This window comes from Eptesicus fuscus, chromosome 11, assembly GCF_027574615.1.
Source record: "Eptesicus fuscus isolate TK198812 chromosome 11, DD_ASM_mEF_20220401, whole genome shotgun sequence".
NCBI lineage: Eukaryota > Metazoa > Chordata > Mammalia > Chiroptera > Vespertilionidae > Eptesicus > Eptesicus fuscus.
The window spans coordinates 5,383,930-5,397,766 of record NC_072483.1 but is presented as its reverse complement, the minus strand read 5'-3'; positions in this window follow the sequence as shown (position 1 = coordinate 5,397,766).

Sequence of the window (13,837 nt, the reverse complement as noted above, 5' to 3'; positions counted from 1 at the left end):
CTTAGGTTGTTCCTTCCCTGAGGAATCTTACCCGTGTCTGGCTAACCAGCCATCCTCCGGGGCCAAGCGGGTTAAATGAGATTCAGTTTTGTCTCCTTGGTAGCCTATGCCCCCGTGGCCTCCATGCCCAGCACCTGCCTTGGGATCCCCTTGCCTGCTGGCGGGGCTCCAGCACTGATCACATATCTTGGGGAACCCAGGTTTCTTCTCCAGGGAGGGCTCAGTTTGCCCCACTGGGCAAGAGACAGATCCATGGCACCAGTCATCACGAGACTTCAACCTCGACATGAACAGAGAGCTCATGCAACAGCTGTGAGCAATTGAATTGTGAGAAGAGGGTCCCTCTTGGCCTAAAGGATAAGAGGGACCAATATGGAATGCTCAGGTGCCTTCCCAGGAGGCCCTCTACACTATGAAAGGGATTAAATCCTTACATGTTCTGTTTAAATTACTGCCAGACATTCAAAGAATCAGTTTGTAAGTTTGCTTGGGATAATTGTATTTTATGCTGTTGTAATTCTAAAATATCAAGAGATGCGTTACGTTTGTCTCCAAGCACCAAACAGATGATTTTTATTATTTTTTTTAAATTTATTTTATTTTTTTATTTTATTTTTATTTTTTTATTTTTTTTATCCCCAAGCGTGCGAGGAACTATTATAAGTATTGGGGGTGATCCAAACCTGGGAAAAATTTTAATGACAGTGTAAAATAATATCATGTAAGGATATTCTTTGTTCTAGTCCATGGCAATTTCCTTTCAAATTGGCTGACCATTTCTTTTTATATAGACGAGGTCTTAGTTACATTTTCTGCACCTCTACCGGGGGCAAGTAGTGATAGTAGTGACACCCTTTCTTTGGTGTCCTCACAAGCCAGAAACCTCTCTTTAATTGTACATCCAAAGGGGCATTGTTTTGATTTTGTGTCATACAAAAGGGAAGCTGGGTGGAGACCCCTGTGTATTTATGCTTTCTTGCCCCACCCATGGACCTCCTGGATGACCAAGGTGTTTGGTATTATTGGTAACTACATTAGTCAGGGGATCAGCCCACATAAGGGGTCTTACCCATGAAGGGTCAGGAGCATAAGTCCAAAATAGTTATCCTCTTGTCCCAGGTAAAATTACCGTACATCTGATAATTGCTAGCGTGGCTAGAAAGGCGTTCTCAGGCATTCTTGGGTTTCTGGTTACCTCACAATTTCTTCCCTGAGGTTTGACGTTCTGATTGATATTTCTCTGTTTCTGGATCTATTTTTCCCCCCATCAGTTTATGTTGTTCATTATATTCCACAAATGAGTGAGATCATGTGATATTTATCTTTCTCTGCCTGGCTTATTTCACTAAGCATAATGTTCTCCATCTCCACCCATATTGCTGCAAATGGTAAGAGCTCCTTCTTTTTTACCGCAGCATAGTATTCCATTGTGTAGATGTACCACAGTTTTTTAATCCACTCATCTGCTGATGAGCACTTAGGCTGTTTCCAAATCTTAGCTATGGTGAATTGTGCTGCTATGAAGACAGGGGTGCATATATCCTTTCTGATTGATGTTTCCAGTTTCTTAGGATATATTCCTAGAAGTGGGATCACTGGGTCAAATGGGAGTTCTATTTTTATTTTTTTAAGGAAACTCCATAATGTTCTCCACAGTGGCTGCACCAGTCTGCATTCCCACCAGCAGTGCACGAGGTTTTCTTTTCCTCCACATCCTCGTCAGCACTTGTCATTTGTTGACTTGTTGATAATGGCCATTCTGACAGGTGTGAGATGGTACCGCAATGTTGTTTTGATTTCCATCTCTCTAATGATTAGTGATTTAGAGCAGGTTTTCATATGTCTCTTGGCCTTCCTTCTGTCTTCTTTCAAAAAGTGTCTATTTAGATCAGTTGCCCATTTTTTGATTGGGTTGTTTATCTTCTTTTTGATAAGCTGCATGAGTTCCCTGTAAATGTTGGAGATTAAACCCTTATCGTTGACATCATTGGCAAATATGTTCTCCCATGCAGTGGGCTTTCTTGTTGTTTTATTGATGGTTTCCGTTGCTGTGCAAAAGCTTTTTATTTTGATGTAGTCCCATTTGTTTATTTTCTCTTTAGCTTCCATTGCCCTAGAAGCAGTATCAGCGAAGAAGTTCTTTTGGCATATGTCAGAGATTTTTCTGCCTGTAGATTCCTCTAGTATTTTTATGGTTTCCTGTCTTATGTTTAAGTCCTTGAACCATTTTGAGTTTATTTTTGTGTATGGTGTAAGTTGGTGGTCTAGTTTCATTTTTTTGCATGTATCTGTCCAATTTTCCCAACACCATTTATTGAAGAGACTGTCTTGACTTTATTGTATGTTCATGCCTCCTTTGTCAAATATTAATTGAGCATTGTGATTTGGATTGATTTCTGGGTTCTCTATTCTATTCCATTGATCTATATGTCTGTTCTTGTGCCAATACCAGGCAGTTTTGAGAACAGTGGCTTTGTAATATAGCTTGAAATCTGGTATTGAGATCCCTCATACTTTGTTCTTATTTCTCAGGATTGCTGTAGCTATTCGGGGTCTTTTTTTATTCCAGATGAATTTTTGGAAAGTTCCTTCTAGGTCTGTGAAGTATGCCGTTGATATTTTAATGGGAAGTGCATTGAAATTAGATTGCTTTGGGTAGTATGGACATTTGGATGATGTTGATTCTACCAATCCATGAACATGGTATGTTCTTCCATCTGTTTACGTCTTCCTCTATCTCTTTTTTCAGTGTCCTGTAGTTTTCCGTGTATAGGTCTTTTACCTCCTTAGTTAAGTTTATTCCTAAGTATCTTAATTTTTTTGGTGTGATAGTAAATGGGATTGTTTTTTTAGTCTCTCTTTCTGTAAGTTCATTATTGGTTTATAGAAATGCCATAGATTTCTTAGCATTTATTTTGTATCCTGCTACTCTGCAGAATTCATTTATTAAGTCTAATAATTTTTTGATGGAGTCTTTAGGGTTTTCTATGTACTGTATCATGTCATCTGCAAATAAGGACAGTTTTACTTCTTCTTTTCCAATTTGGATGCCTTTTATTTCTTCTTCTTGTCTGATTGCAATGGCTAGTATTTCCAACACTATGTTGAACAGGAGTGGTGAGAGTGGGCATCCCTGTCTTGTTCCTGTTCTTAGGATAAATGGTTTTAGTTTTTTCCCATTGAGTATGATGTTGGCTGTGGGTTTGTCATATATGGCTTTTATTATGTTGAGGTATGATCCTTCTATTCCCATCTTGCTGAGAGTTTTTATTAAGAAAGGGTGTTGGATTTTGTCAAATGCTTTTTCTGATCAATTGATATGACTACATGGTTTTTATCTCTCAATTTGTTTATGTGATGTATCACGTTTATTGATTTGCGAATATTGTACCATCCTTGCATCCCAGGGATAAATCCTACTTGGTCATGGTGTATGATCTTTCTGATGTACTGCTGGATTTGATTTGCTAGAATTTTGTTGAGGATTTTGGCATCTACTATGTTCATGAGGGATATTGGCCTGTAATTCTCTTTCATTGTGTTATTTTTATCTGGTTTTAGTATTAGGGTGATGCTGGCTTCATAGAAGGATCTTGGAAGTGTTTCTTCTTGAATTTTCTGGAATAGTCTGAGGAGGATAGGTTTTAGCTCTTCCTTGAATGTTTTGTAAAACTCCGCTGTGAAGCCATCTGGCCTCGGGCTTTTGTTTGCTGGAAGCTTTTTGATGACTGCTTCAATTTCTTCAATAGTTATCAGCCTATTGAGATTTTTAGTCTCTTCCTGAGTAAGTTTTGGAAGGTTGTGTTTTTCTAGGAATGTGTCCATTTCCTCCAGGTTGTCTAGTTTGTTGGAATAGAGTTGTTCATAGTATTTTTTGACAATCCTTTGTATTTCTGTGGGGTCTGTTGTTATTTCATCTCTTTCATTTCTGATTTTGTTTATTTGGGTCCTCTCTCTTTGCTTCTTGGTGAGCCTGGCTAGAGGTTCATCAATTTTGTCTATCCTTTCAAAGAACCAGCTCTTGGTTTTATTGATCTTGTGTATTGTTTTTTTGGTCTCTTTGTCATTCATTTCTGCTCTGATCTTTATTATGTCCTTTCTTCTGCTCACTGTGGGCTTTTCTTGTTGCTCCCTTTCTAATTCTTTGAGTTGTTGAGTTAGATGATCTATTACCATTTTTTCTTGTTTTTTGAGGTAGGCCTGTAGAGCTATACACTTCCCTCTCAGGACTGCTTTCATGGTGTCCGATAGGATTTGCAATGTTGTGTTTTTATTGTCATTAGTCTCCAGGATGTTTTTAATTTCTTCTTTGATCTCATTGATAACCCAATCATTGTTTAGTAACATGCTATTCAGTTTCCAAGTGTTTGAATTTTTTGGAATGTTTTTATTGTAGTTTATTTCTTATATTATGCCATTGTAGTCTGAGAAAATGCTTGATATGATTTCAATCTTTTTGAATTTGGGGAGACTTTGCTTGTTACCCAATATGTGGTCTATTTTTGAGAAAGTTCCATGTGCACTTGAGAAGAACGTATATTCCATGGCGTTGGGGTGAAATACTCTGAAGATGTCAATTAGGTCCATCTGATCTAGTGTGTCATTTAGAATTGCTGTTTCTTTGCTGATTTTTTATTTAGAGGATTTGTCAAATGGTGATAGTGGGATATTAAAGTCCCCTACTATGATTGTATTGATGTCGATATCTCCCTTGATATCTTCCAGGAGATTTTTTTATGTATTTGGGCGCTCCTGCATTGGGTGCATATACGTTTACCAGAGTTATATCTTCTTGCTGGATTGCTCCATTTAGTATTATGTAGTGGCCTTCCTTATCTCTTATTATGGCCTTTACTTTGAGGTCTATTTTATCTGATATAAGTATCGCGACCCCAGCTTTTTTCTCATTTCCATTTGTCTGAAAAATGTTTTTCCATCCCTTCACTCTCAGTCTGTGTGAATCTTTTGCTCTAAGGTGGGTCTCTTGTAGACAGCAAATATATGGGTCATGTTTTCTTATCCATTCAGCTACCCTATGTCTTTTGATTGGTTCATTTATTCCATTTACGTTTAATGTTATTATTGATAAGTACCTGTTTGTTGATATATTTTTCTTTAGTGTTTATGTTTCTTCTTGCCTTTCTCTTTCTTCTTTTTACAGCAGCCCCTTTAGCATTTCTTGCATTGCTGGCTTGGTAGTGATGAATTCTCTTAGCCCTTTTTTGTCTGTGAAGCTTCTGATTCCACCTTCAATTTTGAATGATAGCCTTGCTGGGTATAGTATTCTTGGATTCAGTGCCTTGCTTTGCATCACTTTGTATATTTCATTCCATTCCCTTCTGGCCTGGTGTGTTTCTGTTGAGAAATCAGTTGATATTCTGATAGGAGATCCCTTGTAGGTAACTTTCTGTCTCTCTCTTGCAGACTTTAAGATTCTTGCTTTGTTGTTGGTGTTCGTCAATTTAATTATGATGTGTCCTAGTGTCGGTCTTTTGGGGTTCAACTTGTTTGGGACTCTGTGTACTTCTTGGATTTGGATAGTTTTTTTCTTGCCAATATCAGGGAAGTTTTCTGTTATTATTTCTTCTAACAGGTTTTCTATTCATTGCTTCTCTTCCTCTCCTTCTTTTATCCTTATTATTCGAAGGTTGTTTCATTTTGTGTTGTCCCAAAGCTCCCTTGGGCTCTCCTCTTGCTTTTTAAGTCTTTCCAGTTGCTGCTGTGTTTGTGTGTTTTTTCCTACCTTGTCTTCTAATTCGCTGATGCGGTCCTCAGCCTCTTCTAGTCTACTGTTTAAGCCTTCCATTGTGTTCTTTATTGCATCTATGTCATTCTTCATCTCCTCTTGGTTTCTTTTCATGTTGGTGACATTTTCATTTAGCTCCTTATAGTTCTCATTGAGTTGTGTGTATTTGTCATCCATCCGTTTAAACATCCTTATAAGGAATACTCTGAATTCTTTCTCTGTTAAGCTGCTAGCCTCAAGTTCATTTAACTCCCTTTCTGGCGATTCCTCTTTTCTTTCCTTTGGAAATTTCCTTTTTGTCTCCCCATGTTTTCCTGTAATGTTTTAATTGTAGATCCAATTGCTTTGCTATCCAGGTTCTTTTGGTGATGGTGCTACTGGTTTAATCTCTCAGTTCTCCTGGGCTTGGTAATCTAGTGTAGTTCCCTACTTGAGCTATTTGGGTTCTCTTGATGTAGGCTTGCGGGTTTGAGAGGCACAGCTGCAGTGTCTAGAGGTCAATAGTTGTGGAGGGTAGTATCCCAATTTTTCTGTCTTGCACCCTAAATTGAAATTACGCTTGCCCAGTGGAGACTCACAGTGGCTCCAAGGAACCGCCTGTCAGGGTGATGTGGCTCAGGGGGCCTGCACCCTGGAAAGGCATGACTGTGTTGCCCAGAATTTTGTAGTTGTGGGGTGGGCAGACTCAGCTTTTGCTGCTGTACCTGTGGTGGATAGGCGCTTACTCCCAGTGGCAGCTCACAGGAGCACCCGCGGTAAGTTTGCCAGCGAGGCACACTGAAGCACTCTGGAGAGCACTGACAGTGTAACTGCGTAATTGAGGTGTCTAGTTGCTAAAGGTTTTTCTTTTGGGCAGTTCCTCTGGCCTCAGGGAGTATTCAGATTCTATGGTGATAATCAGGGTGGAATCAGGGTGTGGCTATATTGGTTGTCTGGAGACTGGAGTGAGGGGCTATTTCTCAGGAGAAAATGGTGACCGGGGATCCGATGTGAGTCAGCACCAGATACGCTTCCATTTCTCCTGGACCTGTTCGCTGCCTACTCTCCCTAGAATCCACAACTCCACCCCTTCTCCTGCCCCGCAGCCACGGGTAAGTGACTGTATCTGAAAGGTCCTACAAACTTGAGTCAGTGGGGAAAGACGCAGACCCCGGCACAAGGAGGGACCGTATCTTTACCAGCTCCTCTCTTGTCAGCACTGCGTGGTCGGGCAGTTAGCTCTGCAGGGCTGCCTTTGAGCTCGGATCCCAAATCAGACTCCAAGGTCTAAAATCTATTACTTCCCGCAGTCCCGTGGACCCTTTTTCTCACAGTCAGACGCTTTGCCTGTCCTCAGGGACGCGGCTTGGCACCGTGTAGTTTTCCCCTGACCTTCTGGGCTTAGAGATCCATCAGATTCTATTGCCCAGATCCTTGTTTTACCTTTTTCCAGGAGATCTCTGCCCTTCCCAGCTGCAAACTGTCTCACCAGCCGTGTCTCCTTTGACAATTCGTACTGGATTCTTCTTGTTTCAGCTGCTCCCTCTATTTCCTCCTGGAGAAGGATCAGGACACATCTGCCTATTCTGCTGCCATTTTGTTCTCCCCTCATGAAAAATCTTTACCCAGGATGGCAGGTAGATTTAGTGTAACTCTGAGTGTATTCTGTTGTTTAATGACCTTGGGAGGGGGGATGAGGGCTCTTTTGGGGATTTGCAACTAGAGAAAAGGTCAAGAATTGTCATAAAAATAGTTTATTTCATCCATCTCCTGTTTGATTTCTGTTCTTCCATCAATTGCACCCACACTTTCAAAGGCCGGAGAATTTGGCTGCGTTTAACCTTCAGTAGATGAGTAGCATGCTTTTAAAGGTGCCACTTTCTATTTATTATTCCCGTAAGAACTCCCTGAGTTTTCCTGAACCTCTGCACCAGGGACCCAGTCAAGGTGTAAATGTAAGATTGGCAGCGTGAATGAGATAGAGTTTGGAGGGTAGGGCTATTGTATTTTCCCAGGCTGATGCTTTTGGAGGGGAGTGCCCAACCCAAGAAAGATGACATCTGTGAATGGTAATGGAGAGAAACTAAGCACAAGGACCCTGGCAGTTTTCTCTTCAACTCTCTCTCTAGAGTCTAGAGCTACACAACCTATTCTTTCCTCAAATGACTTTAGTCAGCCCCAAGCTGCTCTTCATCTGCTGGAACCTGGTGAGTGACTAAGAAAAAATATTTTTTTCATTGACCTTTAATGAGGGTAGTTGAGTTTCCAGCAGACTTCTTCTGGTGGACAGAACCTCTGCTAACTTTTGCAGCTTTGGTGCTCTGAGCTGGGGAGCCAAGTATGTGGTTGACCCCATGCTTCTCGGGATAAACCTTTAAAGCTGAGCTATTCTGGATTCTCAGCCACCTCACGTAGGTGCAGCCCTTTTCACATCTCCACCCTTCCTACCATGATGTGCCTTCTTCTGTAAATCCTTGGTTATAAGACTGCTGTTCAGCTACACTTCAGTTGGTTATTCATGTTGATCTATATTTTCATTGTAATTCCATTTTGTTCTTGGAGGGGGTGAGTGTAACGTCCACCTACTTTGCCACCATCCTGGATTATCTTTGTTTTGTAGATTTTTATAGGGGCATGATTTGATTTCTTTCTCATTTTATTTTTGTTATTTAATCTTTTTTTACCTATATTCTTTGTGGTTACTAAGAGACTGATATAAAACATAGTATAGTTATAACAATCTTTTTAAAGCTGATAACTTCAGTAAGTTACAAAAAAATTACACTTTTTTTCTTTCCCTCACACATACTGTATGCTATGAATGTTACAAATTACATCTGCTTATATTATCTATCTATTAACATATTTTAATAGGTTTTTGTCTTTTAACTTCTGTACCAGAATTAAGTGATTTATGTACCACAATTTAGTATTAGAGTATTCTATATTGCTCTCTATGTTTATCTTTAATGGCAAGTTTTATAATTTCATGTTGATGTTTAGCATTTTTTCCTTTCAACTTGAGAAACTCCCTTTAGCACCCTTTGTAGAGGGGATAAACTCTCTCTCTAGTCTTGTTTATCTAAGAAAGATTTTCTATTTCCTTCATTTCAGAATGACTATTTTGCCAAGTAATGATTCTTGCTTGACATTTTTAATAAAACAACTTGAATATGTCATCCAACTTACTTCTGGCATACAAGGTTTCTGCTAAGATTTCACTTATTATCTTATGAGGATTCCCTTGTATGTAATGAGGCACTTTTTCTTGCTTCCTTACACATTCATTTTTAGCCTTTGACTTTTAAAATTGATCTCAGAGAGAGAAAAAGAGAGAGAAAGAAAGTTTGATGTGCAAGAGAAATATTGGTTGCCTCTAGCACGTTACCTGACCATGGATTGAACTCGAAACCTGGATATGTGCCCTGATGGGGAATTGAACCTGCCACCTTGTGTGTATAGCATGATGCTCTAGCCACACCAGCCAGGGCAGCTTTGACTTTTTCCCCATTTGATTAGAATGCATCTTTGTGTGGACTTTTTTGATGATCTTATTTGAAATCTTTTGGTCTTTTATTATAAGTATCTGTTAATCCTCTTAATGGTGTACCATAGTCTCTTATATTCCTTTTAGTCTTTTAAATCATTTTTCATTTTGTTACTTTGACTGACTAATGTGGAATGATCTATACTAAAGTTCACTGATTCTTCTGTGTTATCAAGTCTGCTGTTAAAACTTCTAGAGAATTTTCAATTTTTTATTTAATTCTTCAGTTTTAAGTTTTCTATTTAGTTCTTTGTGATATTTTCCATCTTTTTAAAAATTGTCCTTTTTTCATGCATCATTTTTTAGTTCACTGAGCACTTCTATAACTGTTTGTATCCTTTATATGTATTTTACAGGGTGGGGCAAAACAAATAAATTATAAAATAATTAATAAATAACACAACAATTAACTATGTTTTGCATACTCACAAACCTATTTTTGCCCCTCCCCCGCTTGGGTGCAACTCATTTTTGAGGAGTCAGTTTCTGAAGATTTTTTTTGTTTCTTTAATTGGACTATTTTCTTCAAACGCTTTATAATCCTTGTAACTTTGTGTTGGTTGGTATGTGGGCATTTGAAAAAAATAGCCTCCTCTTTCATTTTATGGACTGACTTTGTAAAATGAATGATCTTCAGCAATCAACTTGGCTAGAAATTTGGGGGGCCTCTCCACTGGTTTTTGTAGATGGGACTTCGCTGAGTGTGTGACTATAGATTGCAATTAGAGGGATTGTTCAGTTTCGCATTTTTAGAAACTCATATTCTTTAGTTTCTTCTCATGTCTGTCTGCTATCTTCAAAAGCAGCATGCCCTGCAGGTCATCTTTGTTCTCATCAGCCCTCAGTCAACATTTTGCTGGTTCTCACAAGATCGGTGAGACAGAAACAAGTCCTTAGGGCAGCCCCTGCAATTACAGCCACAGCCACGATGTTACATGTTGGCACATGCTCTGTTCTTCTCTTTCCCACTGACATGAGACTGCCAAGCTACATGGCGTCTCTTCTGTACCACAGGTTCTCTGGAGCAGTGCAGTATGAAGTCCCAGTCTATTCCCAGTGACCCCGGGCATCTATGGTGTGCTGGGTCCTGTAAGCCCTCAGTGGCAGGCGATACAGTGAAAGATTGGGGACAAAAGTAGTTATAAAGAATTAACTAATAGTATCCTAATTCTCTAGTTGTTTTTCATGCTGTTTTGTTTGCCCCTGATTGGTTGAAAAAATAAAAGTCTTAGGTTACACAACTCATTTAGCTGCATGCAGCTCGTGATGTGGCTGAGTTCACATTTGAATAAAAAAATTGGACTTTGGCTCCATTCTGAGTTAAAGAACATTTGATCATAGGAATGTCATGATAAGTACCCAGCAAGTTAAAAAAAAAACACACAGAGACTATCACAGTATTCAACAGAAGCAAAATGACTAGACCAGGAAAAAAATATTATTCATTATCTACTATGAATCCAATCAGATGCCCTGGTAAGCACCTTGTTTTATTAATCTTAATGTAACACCTTGAAGAAGGCATTGCAGTATTTTTTAAAAAGCAAACTAAAGTTTAGGATGTTACAGAAATTGCCAAATATGGGTAGTGAAACCACAGGAGACAAAAAGGCTGAAGACACATTGAGAATCTTTGTAGACTTTTCTCTGATATCTGTCATTAAACCATTTCACATTGTCCATTAATGGCTTTACTTTTTCCCTAACACAGAAATATTGGGGATTGAGTTTGTTGTATGATTTAAATAGTCCAACAAAATATTTACATGTACTATTGAAGCAGGCTATTATTATTTTTATTAATAATAACTACTTTTAGTCTTTTTAGCTTTCTGGGCCAAAATGATTATAAAAACCCATGCTGTAAAATACTGCAACTGTTCAATGCAACAAATTCCTGCCCTTTGTCATGTGAAATCTCTGTCTTTCCATATTGTAGTCCATTGGGTCATATCAATTATCTGCATTCTTATTTCTTGGCTATGTTCAAGGTGCTGACCATCTTAGCTGACTTGAATTAATTTTGGGGGAGGTTTTTAAGTTTCAAATTTTCTCTGGAGCCTGGCTTACAATTGTCAGGAAATTATAGGGACCAGGTGATGTTTCTGCTGCGTGAAATGCAATTAATGTTTTCTATTAGTCTAGTACATTCTTTGTGAAAATTAGTAAAACTTATAGTGTTGATATTATTCCTTTTTCCAAACTTTTAAGAAAATTGACTCATTTTCTCTATTAATAACATTTAATAAAATTATATTTAATCAATAAACAAGTTAACTGGTTAATGATTTGTGGCTAATCAATCACTAAAATGTCTTAAAAACTACCAAAATTCTGACTTCAATTTTTAAAGCTAGCCAGAACTTTGTCTGTCAACCTTAATTTTCATTGTTTTTGAACAAAATCGAACCATTGTTTAGGCCTTATAAAGGTGAATTCTGAAGAAGTGCAGAGGGGAATAGCAAATGCATAAATACCTAACAGAGATGGGACAATAATCTGAAAGACAATGGGATGAAAGTGAGAACTTAATAGGACTTTCATATGGCATTTTGTACGGAGGCTTTATTTCATTATTTTTCATCTTTGGGATTAAATTCAACAAAGAAATCAGAAATTGTTAATCTCAGTTTGAGGTGGATCTAGACTTTCTGTATAAAATATAATTATATCCTTAAATTGCCCTACTACTTCAGAAAAAAATGATTATGCTTCAAATACTCCAATGTCAAATTTTGCTGGATAAAAAAAAATGAAATTAATCTTTTCTATTGAGATAATTGAGAAATCTTAGAATTTTAAACTGCAAATCAACTATGGTGTTGTTTCTCATCAGGTAGTGGCAAGTTGGTGTGGATATAGGTGTGGCTTAAAAAAAGTAGACCATTAGCCCAAATAGTGTGACTCAGTGGTTGAGTGTCAACCTAAAAAAGTAGACCATTAAATACTATAACCATTTGATATTCTTTCTAAATATTGCTAATCATTTATTTTAAACAAAATATCCAAAAATAGTATTAACTCTTATTTAACATGTTTATATGCAAGATACACATCCCAATTTTAATTTCTTTCATTAGCTAGAGATAGCTTTTATATTCTTTAATTTAATTTAAACTATAAAATTATATGTTTGTCTTATAAGAAATAAAGAAGATAGAAATTAATCAAATTATCTGATTTACTTGATACCAAAACCTAGTATTTTCACTACACTATTCTGCTATCAAATTCCTATTTGTGGAAATAAGAAAATTCATTTTTATGCCTTAACCTTTAAAACTAGTTGTTTCCAAGCTCTTCATAGTAGATTCATCATTGAACTTAATATATGATAACATATGCATATCTTTTAAAATTCCAAATTCCTAGACCCCACCAGAAAAGATGTTGGTTTTGGATGGAGTGTCCATATCTGCATTTTACCAATATCCCCACATTACACTGGTCAGGAGGTCTCAGTACACCTAACTACACCAAACCTTAATAGAATTGACCTTGACTATATGGCTTATATTTACTGAACATATTCAATATTCTGGGCACTGTCCTAACAACCTTACATTATCTCCTTCTTGTGCATATGCAGTCATACCCCCAAATCTTTCTTCAGAAACTTCACTTTGCTTGAAAATTATACCCCTTCCCTTTAATTAATAATTTATTTTCTTATATTGCAAGCTGTCTGACTTCCCACCTTCTCTGGAAAGACTTCTCTGTGTGTGTCAATCTACATCTTTCTTTGTCCTCCTATACCAATGGCACATGTCATACTGAAACATATTGAGAGAACATTTATCAAGAGAATTCAAGGCAACAGATTCTGTTAAAGTTAGCATGCTATTTGTTCTATTGCCTATGGGTGTAAAAGACAAGAGGCTGAGAAACTAGAGTAATTTGTATATCTTTGAAGATTATTGAAGGTGTCATGCCTTGCAGATCCAAGCAAGGTTATCTATCTTAGCACACTCACCTTTGGATGTTTCCATTTTAGTTCTTTCCTAAAACATAAATCAATTCATGATGGTATGCAAACTCTTAATGATGGCCTGGCTTCTGTGTCCCATTTGAATTCCGTTATAAACCCACTTTCTACTCCACCCACATTGAAATATTTATATTTTCTTGAAACTGTTGTGGTTAAATATCCATGCCTTGAGATGTGTTGTCTCACTGTGCTTGTAATACCTCTTTTCTCAAATACTGAATCAATTTTATTATAAAGTATTTTCATTATTATGTCCACAAGGGACACAGCAACATTATTCCTTTTGGAAACAAAACAATGGAAATCTATTTTATTCTTTATAATTAAAAAAAAAACCAGTTTAGGCACTCACTTATTTCTGGTGGGAATGCAAAATTGTGTAAACACATTGGAAGACAGATAGGTCTTAGTTTTTCTTACAAAAACTAAATATAGTCTTAACCATACATTCCAGCATAGCATTCCTTGGTATCTACCCTAAAGAGTTCACACAAAAACTTGTAAAAACATTTACAGCTGATTTATTTATAACTGGAAATACTTGGGTCCCTCAAATGTGTTCTAAGTATATTAGCAA